This window comes from Meriones unguiculatus, assembly GCF_030254825.1.
Source record: "Meriones unguiculatus strain TT.TT164.6M chromosome 13 unlocalized genomic scaffold, Bangor_MerUng_6.1 Chr13_unordered_Scaffold_37, whole genome shotgun sequence".
Classification (NCBI taxonomy): Eukaryota; Metazoa; Chordata; class Mammalia; order Rodentia; family Muridae; genus Meriones; species Meriones unguiculatus.
The window spans coordinates 4,532,089-4,545,385 of NW_026843647.1; the positions used below are offsets into that span (position 1 = coordinate 4,532,089).

The 13,297-nt window shown below is 39.6% G+C and overlaps 1 pseudogene; it reads right to left on the reverse strand.

Annotated features, from left to right (window-relative positions):
* Positions 1–2,297: 2,297 nt before the first annotated feature.
* The window catches only part of LOC132650954 (zinc finger protein 431-like), a 33,252-nt pseudogene continuing 22,252 nt past the window's right edge, over positions 2,298–13,297 (reverse strand).

Genomic DNA, 13,297 nt, shown 5'->3' on the forward strand with positions numbered 1-13,297 from the left:
CCCACAGGTAATATTTGCTAATTAAAGACATGGTAAAGTATTTAATTGCAAGCTTATGGATACAGTTCTCTGAGGGTTCCCAGTTCCCAAGGAATAAGGCCATGGAAGCTACTATGGAGGAATCCTAAATGTGGGCAAAGAGAAGGGTGTACAGAGAGAGAGAGAGAGAGAGAGAGAGAGAGAAAGAGAGAGAGAGAGAGAGGGAGAACAAACAGAAAACAGTGAAAGAGAAGAAAAGCATATAGAAGAAAATAAAATATCTGGGTACATAGGGAAGACCTCTGGGAGAGGGTAGCCCATTTTCTGGGCTGAAAATTTAAGGGTAGAGGTGGGGAATGCCAATCATACCATTTAGAAGGTAGGGACTGAGGGATGCTGGGAGAACCTGGAAGGCAAAAAACCTTCTGTCAAAAAGGCACCTCAGCAGCTTGTCTTATGTGTGAAGTACAACATATGGTTAAACGTTCATCCTTTAGATTTAATAGGTTTAGAGAGCAGAGATACACAAATAAGTAATCTCTCCAAGCCATACATGAAAATCTTCCTGCCTATAAGTTGCTCCCTCATTCTCAGCTTATTTCTCTCCTGCAAGGTATTCAAAGAATGACATAATGCTATTGAGCAGAAAATATCTCATCTAGGGGAATAGGTCTTTTCATCAATGACATTCCAGACCAGATTAGAATTTCAAGGAGTCCATTGATTTATTAGATGTTCACCTAAGGGAGATATAAGAATGTTTATTCAGAATATCCATATTCCTGCCAGGCAGAGAGGTTGCAGTGATGACACATGGGTGAGAGAGATTTAAAATCAATTTGAGACCACCAACTGGCAGCCTACATGGTATTCTGACTGACATACATATACATGTATTTGAGAAGACAAGGAAAGAGTGAAAGAACTGGAGAGTTGACCCACCACAGATGAGTAGTACAGAGACTACAGTAGGAGGCAGCTTGTGCTCAGGTACAGACCTAGAATTAATTGCTCTCTGGGAATTTTATCCTTTCTTTAACATCCAAATCTACTTCCCTTTCTTTAACACCCAAATCTCCTTCTCCATGTCTCTTAGGTCTCTGTAAATGACTGATTTCTCCAGCCTTCTCTTGACATCTGTTTGAACCTCAGGCTCCCCTGAAAACAACCTCCACAGCATCTGAAGTCTTCACCAGTCACGGCTTCTAACTGCATGTTTGCTTGCATCAAAGGGAACAGAATACAATCCATTTCAGAAAAGTTGGTCTTCGTGCCTTCAAGTTCATTTTCTGTCTTTGCACTAGGCACAATCTCAAGAAAGGATATAGCTGACATACGTTTTGGTGAGCTCCCATGGGTGCCTATTTATCACCTGTGAGATAAACTCAGTCTGGTGGCTTTGGTCAAATGGTCAGCCACTTTTAAAACATTTGTATTGTCAGTTTCTGTCCTGGCCATTTTTTGGATACTTCCATATTTTTGTGAAGATATTGGCTCAATAACTTCTTTAAGCATAAAGCTTAAGTTACTTTCTTATGCTTTCAATCGTCTATTTCTTATGGATCATCAGGGCTGAGTTAAAGATGAACTTAGGATCAACCTTTCACACCTAAACGCTATTCATCACACTTTCATGCGGCTAAACACATGGCTCAGCGCCTAGGAGAACTGGCTGCACATTTTCATTTTCAAACAAATTTTATCATCCAAATTGCCATGAATTCATCAACTATTACATAACAATATGTTTACAATGTGAAAAAGGACAATGTTTTATCCATATAATATCTCAAGTAATCTTATTGGAGCACCAGGGAAACAGAGCTGTAGGAAAGGATTTTGGTGTCCAAAGCTGGAAATCAGACCTCAAATCCTCATATTAAGATGGCCAAATGATATGCAACAAAGTTGTCTCCCACTCTTTACATATCTGATATGGATTAAAACCACATAATCCTGTCATATGCACACACCAGGAGTTTTTCTTTTTAAGTAAATACCCTTGATGTTACATCATCTAGAATCTTTATAGTATATATATCCTATAGAATGCAGCACTTCAAGATGAAATGACAAATGGATGAGTAGGAGGAACATACAGAATCACAGAACGTCCAATCATATATACATGTTCATATCACATCAAGCTATGCAGTGAGTTGCAATTGATTACTGATTAGACCACTTCATTACATCTCTATGAAACATGAAAACACAAAGCCTTGAATTAACATGTTAAACACATTCATAGGGTTTCACTTCAATAAGATTCATTCATGAATGTGAAGCCTATAGAAATGTAGAAAGGTTTCGATATACTAAAAACATTCACAAGGTTTTCTCTCCCGTATACTTTCTTTCGACGCTTTGAAAAAATGTGACACGCAAAGGGTATATTGGTTATATTCATAGGGTTTCAATCCAGTATGAAAACTTATAGCCTTTACGAGATCACAGCAATGTGCAAAGCCCTTACAACATTGAGTATATTCATTGGGTTTCACTCCAGTATGAAATCTGTCATGCCTTTGGAGATCACTGCAATGTGTGAAGGCTTTACCAACTTGATTACATTCACATGGTTTCTCTCCAGTATGTGTTCTTTTATTATTTTGGAGATTTCCGTTTCGTGAAAAGGCTTTCCCCCACAGATCACATTTTTATGGCTTCCCTCCAGTATGTGTTCTTTTATGCACTTTGAGACAACTGGGTTGTGAAAAGCATTTAACACACTGATTACATTCATAAGATTTCTTTGCAGTTTGAATTCTTTCATACCTCTGGAGACCACTACAACATGCAAAGGCTTTACCATATTGATTACATTCGTAGGGTATCTCTCCATTGTGTGTTCCTTTATGCCTTTGAAGACTACTGGGTTTTGAAAAGTCTTTACCACATTGATTACATTCCTAGGGTTTCTCTCCAGTATGTGTCTTTTTGTGCACATGGAGATTACCGGATTGGGAAAAGGCTTTACCACAGTGATTACATTTGTAGGGTTTCTCTCCAGTATGTGTTCTTTTATGACTGTGGAGATTACTGACTAGTGAAAAGGCTTTCCCACACTGATTACATTCATAGGGTTTCTCTCCAGTATGTGTTCTTTTATGTAGTTTCAGAGTACCGGTATCTGAAAAGGCTTTCCCACACTGATTACATTCATAGGGTTTCTCTCCAGTATGTGTTCTTTTATGTCTCTGGAGACTGTTACAATGTGCAAAGGCTTTAACACATAGATTACATTTATAGGGTTTCTCTCCACTATGTGTTCTTTTATGTCGTTTGAGAATACTGGTTTCTGAAAAGGCTTTACCACACTGATTACATTCATAGGGTTTCTCTCCAGTATGAGTTCTTTTATGCTTTTGGAGATGTACGTGTTGCGAAAAGGCTTTCCCACACTGATTACATTCGTAGGGTTTTTCTCCAGTATGTGTTCTTTTATGCCTCTGGAGATGTCCGTGTTGTGAAAAGGCTTTCCCACACTGATTACATTTGTAGTATTTCTCTCCAGTATGTGTTCTTTTATGCAGTTGGAGAATACTGGGTTGGGAAAAGGCTTTACCACACTGTTTACATTCATAGAGTTTCTCATAAATATGTATTCTTTTCTTTCTGCAAAGATAATTCAGATATGTGTAAACTTTCCCATATTAATTACTCTGATGAATCTTTTTTAAACGATTTATTTACTTATTATTTATACTGTGTTCTGCCTGCATGTTATATGAGGACACAGGATATTATTATAGATGGTTCCAAGCCACGATGTGGTTGGTTGAGAAATGAACTCAGGACCCTTGGAAGAACAGCCAGTGTTCTTAACCTCTGAGCCATCTCTCCAGCCACTGATTAATCTTTATGTCAGTGTAAATTATGTTTGCAATTTGGTTTAGTCTTAAAATGAAGTTACATCTTAACCTTTTATCGCTTTCTTTACAGTCATAGTTTCCCCTTGATTGTGGATTTCTGTACCTTACAAGATAACTTTGATGGTAAGAAACTTCATTACATGGCTCACTGATAGCATCATTTTTCTATAAGTCTTTTTTCACATATTTAAAAAGACCTAGAAGAAGTCAGCTTTACCACAGGGACTGCACTCATAAATTTTCTTATAGTTGTAATTACACTGCATTTATGAAGGGAACCAAAATAAACAAAACAATTTCCACAGGGCCAGTAATCATAGCAGGTTTCTGTTGTATGATTTCTTTGGCTATATTTCCATTGAGCTTGGAAATCAATTAATTAAGTATATTAGTTTAATTTTGAACACTCCTCTGTTTTGAGTAGACTTTCTGAAGGTGATAGTTCATAATTCATTCGTTATTAATCATGAATAGATGAATGAACACACGAACAAATATAAATTTATAGTGTTGTCACTATCATGTTTTCTATTGTACACATGTACAGGATAGTTTAGAATGCAATAGTCTATGATGATATGCATCTGGAAAAACCCAACCAGGAAAAATGGGCATTGCTGGATCCTTCCCAAAAGCATCTCTACACAGATGTAATGATGGAGATCTACAGCATCATCACTTCTATTGAAGAGACAATAAATACTCTTTAACAATTCTCTGCAGAGTGGAGGGAATTTTATGAATGAAGGGGAAGATTGAAAGGGGAGGATAGGAGCTCCACAGGGAGAACAATTGAATCAATATATTTGGGCACAGGGGTCTTTTCTAAGACTAATACTCCAACCAAGGACAATTCACGAATATAACCTAGAACCCCTGCTCACATATAGCCCATGGCAGCTCAGTGTCCAAGTGAAATTCCCTAGTAATAGGAACAGGAATTGTCTCTGATATGAACTCAGTCACTAGCTCTTTGACTAACCCTTGCTGCAGGCAGAACAGCCTTGGCAGGCCACAAATGAGGACAATGTAGCCTGTCCTGATGAAACCTGGAAAGCTAGAGTCAGACTGAAGAGGAAGGGGGACTCACATATCAGTGGAATTGAAGAGGGGCTTGAGAGGATATGAGAAAGCGAGGGAGAATTGGGAGGTAATGGGGTACAGCTGGGATACAATGTGAATAAACTGTAATTAATATTAAAATATAAATAAAAACAGAAGAACAACAAATGAAACATTTCCACATACACACAATTTTGCTTTTTGTGCTTCAAAGACATGGTTATTATGGTTCCTCCACAACAGTATTCTTGACCTTCATAATTTCCATCTGATTAAACTTCACAACTTTGCTTCAGGCATTTGAGTAACAAAACCTTTGTTATGGAATATTTGCTCATCAGTAGGTTTTGTACACAAAATTATCACCTATTTTATGAGTATGCTGTTTACAATATGAGTGGCGAGAGAGGCTCAACAGATAGGGATATCTACAGAGTATCTGCAATGTGCATATGATTAATGATGTATCATTTATAGAGGAATTTTAATTTAGAACATGGCTGCTCTGTCAAAAGACCCCATCCAAATACCTTCTATGTCAATGTGATCTGGCTAGAATACAAACATGCCTTTAATCCAGGAGACAGAGGCAAGCAGATCTGACTTCAATGCCAGCCTGGTATAGAGCAATGTCCAGTAAAGGAAAGCTTGGCATAAGGCATGCTGGTACATGCTTTCAATCCCCAACTATGGGTATAAAAATAGCAGGTAGAAGGAAGCACCCATATTTGAAAATGCTGTCTCATTTAGTTTCAGGAAAGGTGACAAATTCAGAAAAATAATTGACTGTATAAGATACATGTATCTCTCATGAGAAGAGAGAGGAAATGAATCTCCCAAAAGTGGTGCTACCAGGAGAGAGAAGGGAGTTTTACTGTGCAGTAATAGGCAGGTTGGAGAGAGAAAACTAAGGTGAAGATCAAATGAAGCAGAGAATAAAAAAGAGCTGAAGATTAGAAAAGACTGATGGAGTTAGTTTGAGACTAAACAAAACAATTTAGAGGTCAGGACAAAAGCCAGATTGAGCAGTAATTCTCAAGGACAGAAAATCTTCTAGGCCAAAGAAAGAGTGTATGGAACCTAGAAGCTGCCCTGCCCAGGCCTAGGGTGGCAGACAGAGGGGCAGTAATTTTCAGAGATCATAATTTCTAGATTGAGCAAATGTCATTTGTACAGTAATATCTATTTAGCAAGGGGTTCACTGTCTTCTTTTGCATTGAAATGCCTGGCAAACATAAATAATATAATATACCTAACAGTGCAGAACATGGGTTGGGGGAATTTAATGTTCCTTACTACTCTTAAAGTGGTGTTTGATTTTCCACTGTAGGTTTTCTTTAAAATTTCTGGGACACAGTAAAATGTTTTCGCCTCTGAGATGGCAAGCTGGCTCAGACGTTAAGAGCACTGGCTGTTCCTACAGAGGTCCTGAGTTCAATTCCCAGCAAACACAAGGTGGCTCATAACCATCTATCGTGAGATCCTGTGCCCTCTTCTGGTGTGCAGGTTGAATAATGTATAAATAATGAATAAACAAATGATCTTTAAAAATTTCTTCATAGGCATATTTAGAGAAGCTTCCATGAGTAATTACCTTCCATATCTAGTAGATAGTCGATAATGTTCTTCAGTATTATGCTCTTCCCAATTGTAGCCTGAAATATGGACCAGAAAGTGAATGAGAGAGGATTAAAAATTAGGCAAAATTTAAGTTTCTATATTCAGTGAACCCTAGAAACATACCTGATTTTTTCTTCCTCATTCCAAGTGAACTTATACAAGAACATCAATAAGAAAAGTCAACAGTAACAACAGTTGTCCCCTTTACCTGAATAGAGAAAGAAAATTCACTGTATTACCTATAGCTGTAAGGTGCTTGCAGGTCTCTATCATCACATCTTTGTAGAGACTCTTCTGGGTAGGATCCAGTAAGGCCCACTCTTCCCGAGTGAAGTTCACATCCACATCAGCATAGGTAATTGAATTCTAAATGATCGCAAACATGAGTAGAACAGAAAGCACAATGGTGACAACATTGTAAATGTATACTTCATTGACAATATATTCATATAATTCTGGTGCTTCCCTGACATCTACTGACACAGAAGTTTTGATGTACTCACCAAGTCATTTCAGAAGGAAACTAAATGAGGAGGTTCACCTCATTTCAGCAACCTTTGAATAGAATTCAGCCTTTCAAGCGAAATGGAAATTAACAAACGTAAAGAAAGCAAGACATGCAAATAGATGAAAACTACGGAACACAGATCACAGACATTGCATGCAAAATTACTACCTAAAAACAGGGGCAAACAGGAAGTACTGGTTCATAACTTTAATTCCAGCATTCAAGAGGCAGAGGTATGTGTATCTCATTGAGTCAAAGGCCAGCCTAGTCTCTGAAACAAGTTTCATGACATGCAGAGGTACATTTAAGACCTGAATCCACCACAAAAAATCATTCAAATAAAAAAATACTGCAAACTCTGTGATATATCTGAAGTTCCTACAAAGAATTATTTATTCAATATATTTCTGTATCTATCTTCCATAAACCTGAAGTGTCCGAGGTTAAACTGTAATATTAATGAGAGCTTACTAAAAGGGAATGCTTGTTCAAACAGGTACAAATGGATGGATGAAAACATTAGTCCTGGAATAGTTGGTCATAAATGAGCAACATAAGGCAGTTGAGGTGGATCAGCAATGAAAAGCTCTTGTTTGTCTTACCAACAACTGGGCTCAATTGCCAGTGCTTATATGGAGGCTCACAACTACCCATTATTCCAAATTTTGAAGTTCTGAGGCCAGCTGCTGACTATTGTTAGGATCATGTACATATGAGGTGCATAGTAACACATACAGACAAAATACTACTCATATTCACTCAGTTAAAACAAAACAAATACATGAGACAGGAAGAACGAGACACACCTGCAATCCAATGACTCACAAATCTCAGTCAGTATTAATGTTATGAATACAAGACATCCTGAGAAACAGAATATACTCTCTGCCAAATATAAGAATTCAGTGGACTCAGAAGGGGGAAGGGAGAAGTTGAGGGAGAGAGGGGAGGATTGGGAGGGAAAGAGGTAGTGGGATGCAGCTGGGATACAAGTGAATGTATAAAATTATTAAAAAACAAAAAAATATTAATAAAAAACTAAATAAATAAAATAAAAATAAAAATAAAGAATTCAAGAGTGGATATGGATGAAGATCAATCAGGATGGTATCATATTCTTGACATGTACAAAAAGCTGCATACCACATCAGCCAACATAGCAAAAGAAAAACTGCCAGGCATATTGGGCCACATTGAATCCTAGCCCTCTGGAGCCAATATGAGGTGGACTTCTAAGTTTGAGGCTGGGATAGATTGCATTCCTACATCTAGGACAGCCAAATCAACACAAAAAAACTTGGTCTTCAAAAACAATAAAATTAAAAATGTAAAAACCTCACGATACCAAAATAGGTTAGCAATGAATAGCAATTTCCTTGACTCTTTCTTGTGATTTAGAGTAAGACTGGATAACAATTAAGACCGTGTGAGCACTGAAGGAAACAGAATGATCAGTTTCAATCATAAGACAGTAGACAGAAACAAAAGGAATTGGTTTGAGATCATAGACACTCAAATCTAATTTCCAGTAAGGAATCTAGACAATTTCCTCCTAGAAAACCTTTTATACCTTCCTCCAAAGAAGCACACAAAGAAGAAATAAATGTTCAATGGTATTCTCCTACTTGATTCTGTGGACCTTTTCCACTCTCTGTTATTGAAGACTCAATTCTCAATGCCCCTAGCACTCCAAAAGAACAGCAGTGGCAGCTCCCCTTTCCTGTGTCCAAGTCTCCCGTGGATTACACACTCTCACTCTCTGTTCTGCTTCCGGGATCCCACTCCCAAGTCTTCAGGTAAACCATAGGCCATGCTTGCATAGAGACCAAGGCAGTGTACCAGCGATCTTCTCCACTATCTTTTTTAGAGCACACCCAATTCTCAGGATCTTGCCTAGTGTTCCAACAGAACACATATGACACCATACACTCCATACCATCCCAGCAAGCCTAACACAATGAACACACTAGCCAAGCAGGTCATTAAAAAAGTAACACTCCGCCAACACACTTTCTGAAACTTGAGAGCCCTAACAGAGCCCCAAGAACAAAACTCCCACACAACAAAGAGCAATTGCACCTATAAAAATAAAATAGAAAGAGAAGATAAAAAACGATGAAACAAAGGGTTGGTTCCTTGCGAAAAACCAAACATGATAGATAAACCCTTACCTAAACTAAATAAAAGACAGAGAAGAAATATCCAAAATAATAGAATCAGCAATGGTATTAAAATTTTTGTTTCTTTAAAATCCCACTCATGTTATGTGAATGTGTTTTTCTTTAACACCAGGTGTGGAGAATGAGGCTGCTTCAGTTCGTCTACAGCTGTTACTTATGATTGTCTCGTGCTCTAGCAGGTCTGCGGTATTACCACCTGCACATAGTTTAGTTCTGAGTCTTCTGGAGAGGGTACACATGCAGAGCCATGAGAGGGCCTGGGGTCTTTGAAGAAGAAAGAAGCTGCTGCTCTTCCTGATGCTGTTCACCCACACTGCTACTGTGTATGTCATTACTGGTTTGTGGGCTACTGGATATCCTGGTGACTAAGAGGTATTGTCCCAAAGATTCTGACCAGCCTAATCCATTGGAAGCAGTTAAAGAGACCTATATGTCTTTCCCCTATAGCAGTCTCTCTCCTTTACCTATGGGGGGTTTTGGAAGGAATAAGTGTTTTAAGGGAGGTATAGGTTTAAGAATCCAAATAAAGTGCTGAAGAGATGGCTCAGGCTAGGAGCACTGGTACTCTTCCAATAAACCCAAATTAAAAAGATTTAAACAAACAGTGCGATTTCTTGTTTGCTGTTTCAGTGGGCTTCTGGAATCCACACAACTGAGACACTAAAGAACCCAATGACCCTAATCAGCATTAAGTAGCTGGAGATCTGCATTCCTTCTCTGTACTAACTGTTTTCTCTCCTAACTAGGGATAGTGAGTGGAAGGGAGGTAGAGGTATTTAAGAACCAAGAATAAGGTAGGTATTTCAAAAAGGAAAGCTTACAGTTTTGCTCTCAGTAATATCAAATATAATTCCTAGTTGAAAAAAAAACAACAACCTCATGTCACATTTTGTGTTCTTTCCATAGCTTAAATTGTGCTTTCCTGCTTATTTCATTCCAAGGTAATACTTTTGCTACCAAAAAAAAATCCCATGCTTCAACCTTCAGGTCACCTGTGCCTGTGCCCTTTCATCAAAATTCCCAGTACTGTGAGGCTACATCTGAAAGCCAGAACCCATTTGGGTTCTCCTGGATATATTTCATCAGACGTAAGACTGTTCCAAAGTCTGGAGATGAACTACTGGAGGTATCTCCATACCTAACTTCAAGATATACTAAAAGTAATAGTAATAAAAACTGCATGGTACTGGCATAGAAGTAGGCTGGGTGATCAATGGAAACAAATCAAAGATCCAGAAATAAACCCACACCCCTGTGCACAATTACTTTTGAACAAAGGAGCCAAAACCATACAATGGAAAAAGACAGCTTCTTCAACAAATAGTGCTGCTCCAAATACATGTCCACATGAAGAAAGATGCAAAGAGATCCATATTCCTCACCCTGCACAAAACTCAGGACCAAGTGGATCAACAACTTAAACATAAAGCCAGATTCCCAAAATCTGCCAGAGTAGAAAGTGGTAAAACCCTTGAACTTACTGGTCCAAGAAACAACTTCCCTAACAGAACACCTGCAGTGCAGACTCTAAGATCTACAAGTAATAAATGGAACATCTTGAATCTCAAAAGCTTTTGTAAAGCAATGGGGCACTATTATTACCAGGAGATGGCCATCTACAGATTGAGAAAAGGTCTTCACCAATCCTACGTCTGACAAAGGGCTAATTTCCAGAATTATATTAAAGATTTCAAGAAATTAAACACCAACAAACCAAATAATCCTATTAATAATGGGACACAGGGATAGAAAACTCTCAGCAGAGAATTTGTGAATGGTGCATAAGCACTTAAAGAAATGCTCAACATCCTTACTCATCAGGGAAATGCAAATCAAAATTAGCTTTGAGACTCCATCTTACACCTGTCAGAATAACTAAGATCAAAACCTGAAGTGACAAAACATGCTGGCAAGGATGTGCAGAAAGGGGAACAGTCCTCCATTGCTGGCAGGGGAGCAAACTTTTACAACCACTTTGGAAATCCATCTGGCACTTTCTCAGAAAACTGGGAAAAGACATACCTAAAGATCCAGCTATACCACTCCAGGGGATACATATGAAAGATGTTCCAACATACAACAAGGACATTTCCTCAACGATGTTCATAGCAGCTTCATTTCTAGTAACCAGAAACTGGAAATAACCTATATGCCTCTCAACCGAAGAATGGGAAAGAAACTGATATATTTACACAGAAGAATATTACCCAGTCATTAAAAAGAAGAAAATCATGAAATCTGCAGGCAAATGGGTGCAACAAGATCTTCCTGAGTGAAATAACACAGACCCAGAAAGACACACAGAAGACAATACTAAGCCTCAAGGACAACAAAAACAGGACAATGAAAGTCCCTTTTAGAGGCCAGAGCTGCAGAGTCTCCTCCTCTCCAGGGAATCCACACTCAGAAAGGCTGACAGGGCAAGGACCTCTGCCCAGGTCACAACATCCAGTCTGGCTCAAAGTCCATCCCACCTCTAACACATGGGACTCTCCTAGCTCAGCAGACCAGCTTTTCCGGGACTGGCAACAACGAACCCCATGATATCCATGGCATAGCTGCTGGTCCTGCATATTCATCACTACAGAAGAACCAGAGATGAATCTTGGAAAGACTCTGCAAGGTAATTTATACTGTTCCTCCTTCCAGGTTGTGAAGTTTTCCCAGAGTCCATCATTAGCTTAGACCAGGCATTTGGGCCTCAGGACTCTGGCAGATCCTCTACTGGAGGATGAGAGATCAGGTGTCTCAGACAGCACAAACAATCTCAGCTCTGCCCTTCCATCCTAGGGGCAGACAGAGCCTTAGCCTGGTAAAGTAGTAGTTTAATAAATGTTTCCACTCTCCCAGGGTACATGTTTATTTTACACGTCACAGGGTCCTGCATGTACACATTTAATTACCCTCTCACTGTCCAATGCAGTCATCTCTACCTCACAGCTGAGAATTCCTGCAGCACCCCTCAATCCAACACAAACAGTAACAACAACTGAAGCCTAAAGGACCTATGGATTTGAAAGAAAGGAGTGGAATATGGAAGGTGAATAAAATAATTTAAATTAAGTGACATGACTCTTCCTAGATATGGTGGGAAGAAAGTTTATTATAGAGAGAAAGGCACCTGTGAGCCATGTGAGGAGAGGGAGGAGAGGAGCACGCCAAACCATGAGACTATGACAGTAAATAATAGATGAAATAGAGCAGGTAACCAAATTGGATAGATAACAGAAAGAAGGGCAGGTGGGTTAAGGGTCCGAGCCTTTGGCTACAGCACAGGGTATGCCTGCCATGTCCTGTAACCAGGTAGGGACTCGGGGATTCTGGGCAAAATGGTAGCTAATTCTGCTCTGAACTGTTAAATAGGCCCCTCAGCCATTTGTCCCCGGATTTGAGTCTTAACAGTGCCCAGGTCGCCACATGCAGTCTGGTCACAGTCCATCCCACTTGTAACATGCGGGACTAAGACAGCTCAGCATTCCTAAGGCCAGGACAAAGGACCTCACAAGCAGCTGATGGCTGCAGAATTCCATCCAGCCCAGGAAGGAAAAACCACACCAGCTTCTGCTGCTCAGCCTCCTACTCCACCACCATGTTGGGGGCAGCGGTCACACACTCACCATGTCGCCTCTTTGGAATTCGCCTGAAATCCCCTCACAGGACCCAGCAGCTGAGCTCAGACTACAGCACGCCCAACATTCCAGCCAGCTCAGCTTCCTAAAAAAACCTGAAACCTGGCACCCGGAAGAACCTTCCTCTTCCTCTGATTACAGGCCTGGTCTGGAAGTTCTGATTGGCCAGTGAGTCTAGAGTGACCTGGGCACCTCCCCTAGGCTCACAGTGTACTGAAGAGACAAAGCATAGTGCTTCCTGGCCCAGGAGGAATGAATGCATGTTTGCTAATTACAAAGAGCAACTAGGGCCTGGCTTAGGGAGGAAGCTATGCTCACGGCAGGGACCTTGTTTCCATGACTTGAACTTTGGGTACATATGTGGAGAATAAGGGCCACACCATTTCCAGATCTGCGGAGATTTCTTTGTCAGTAGAATTGTGCCTGTTGTCTAATAGCCTACCC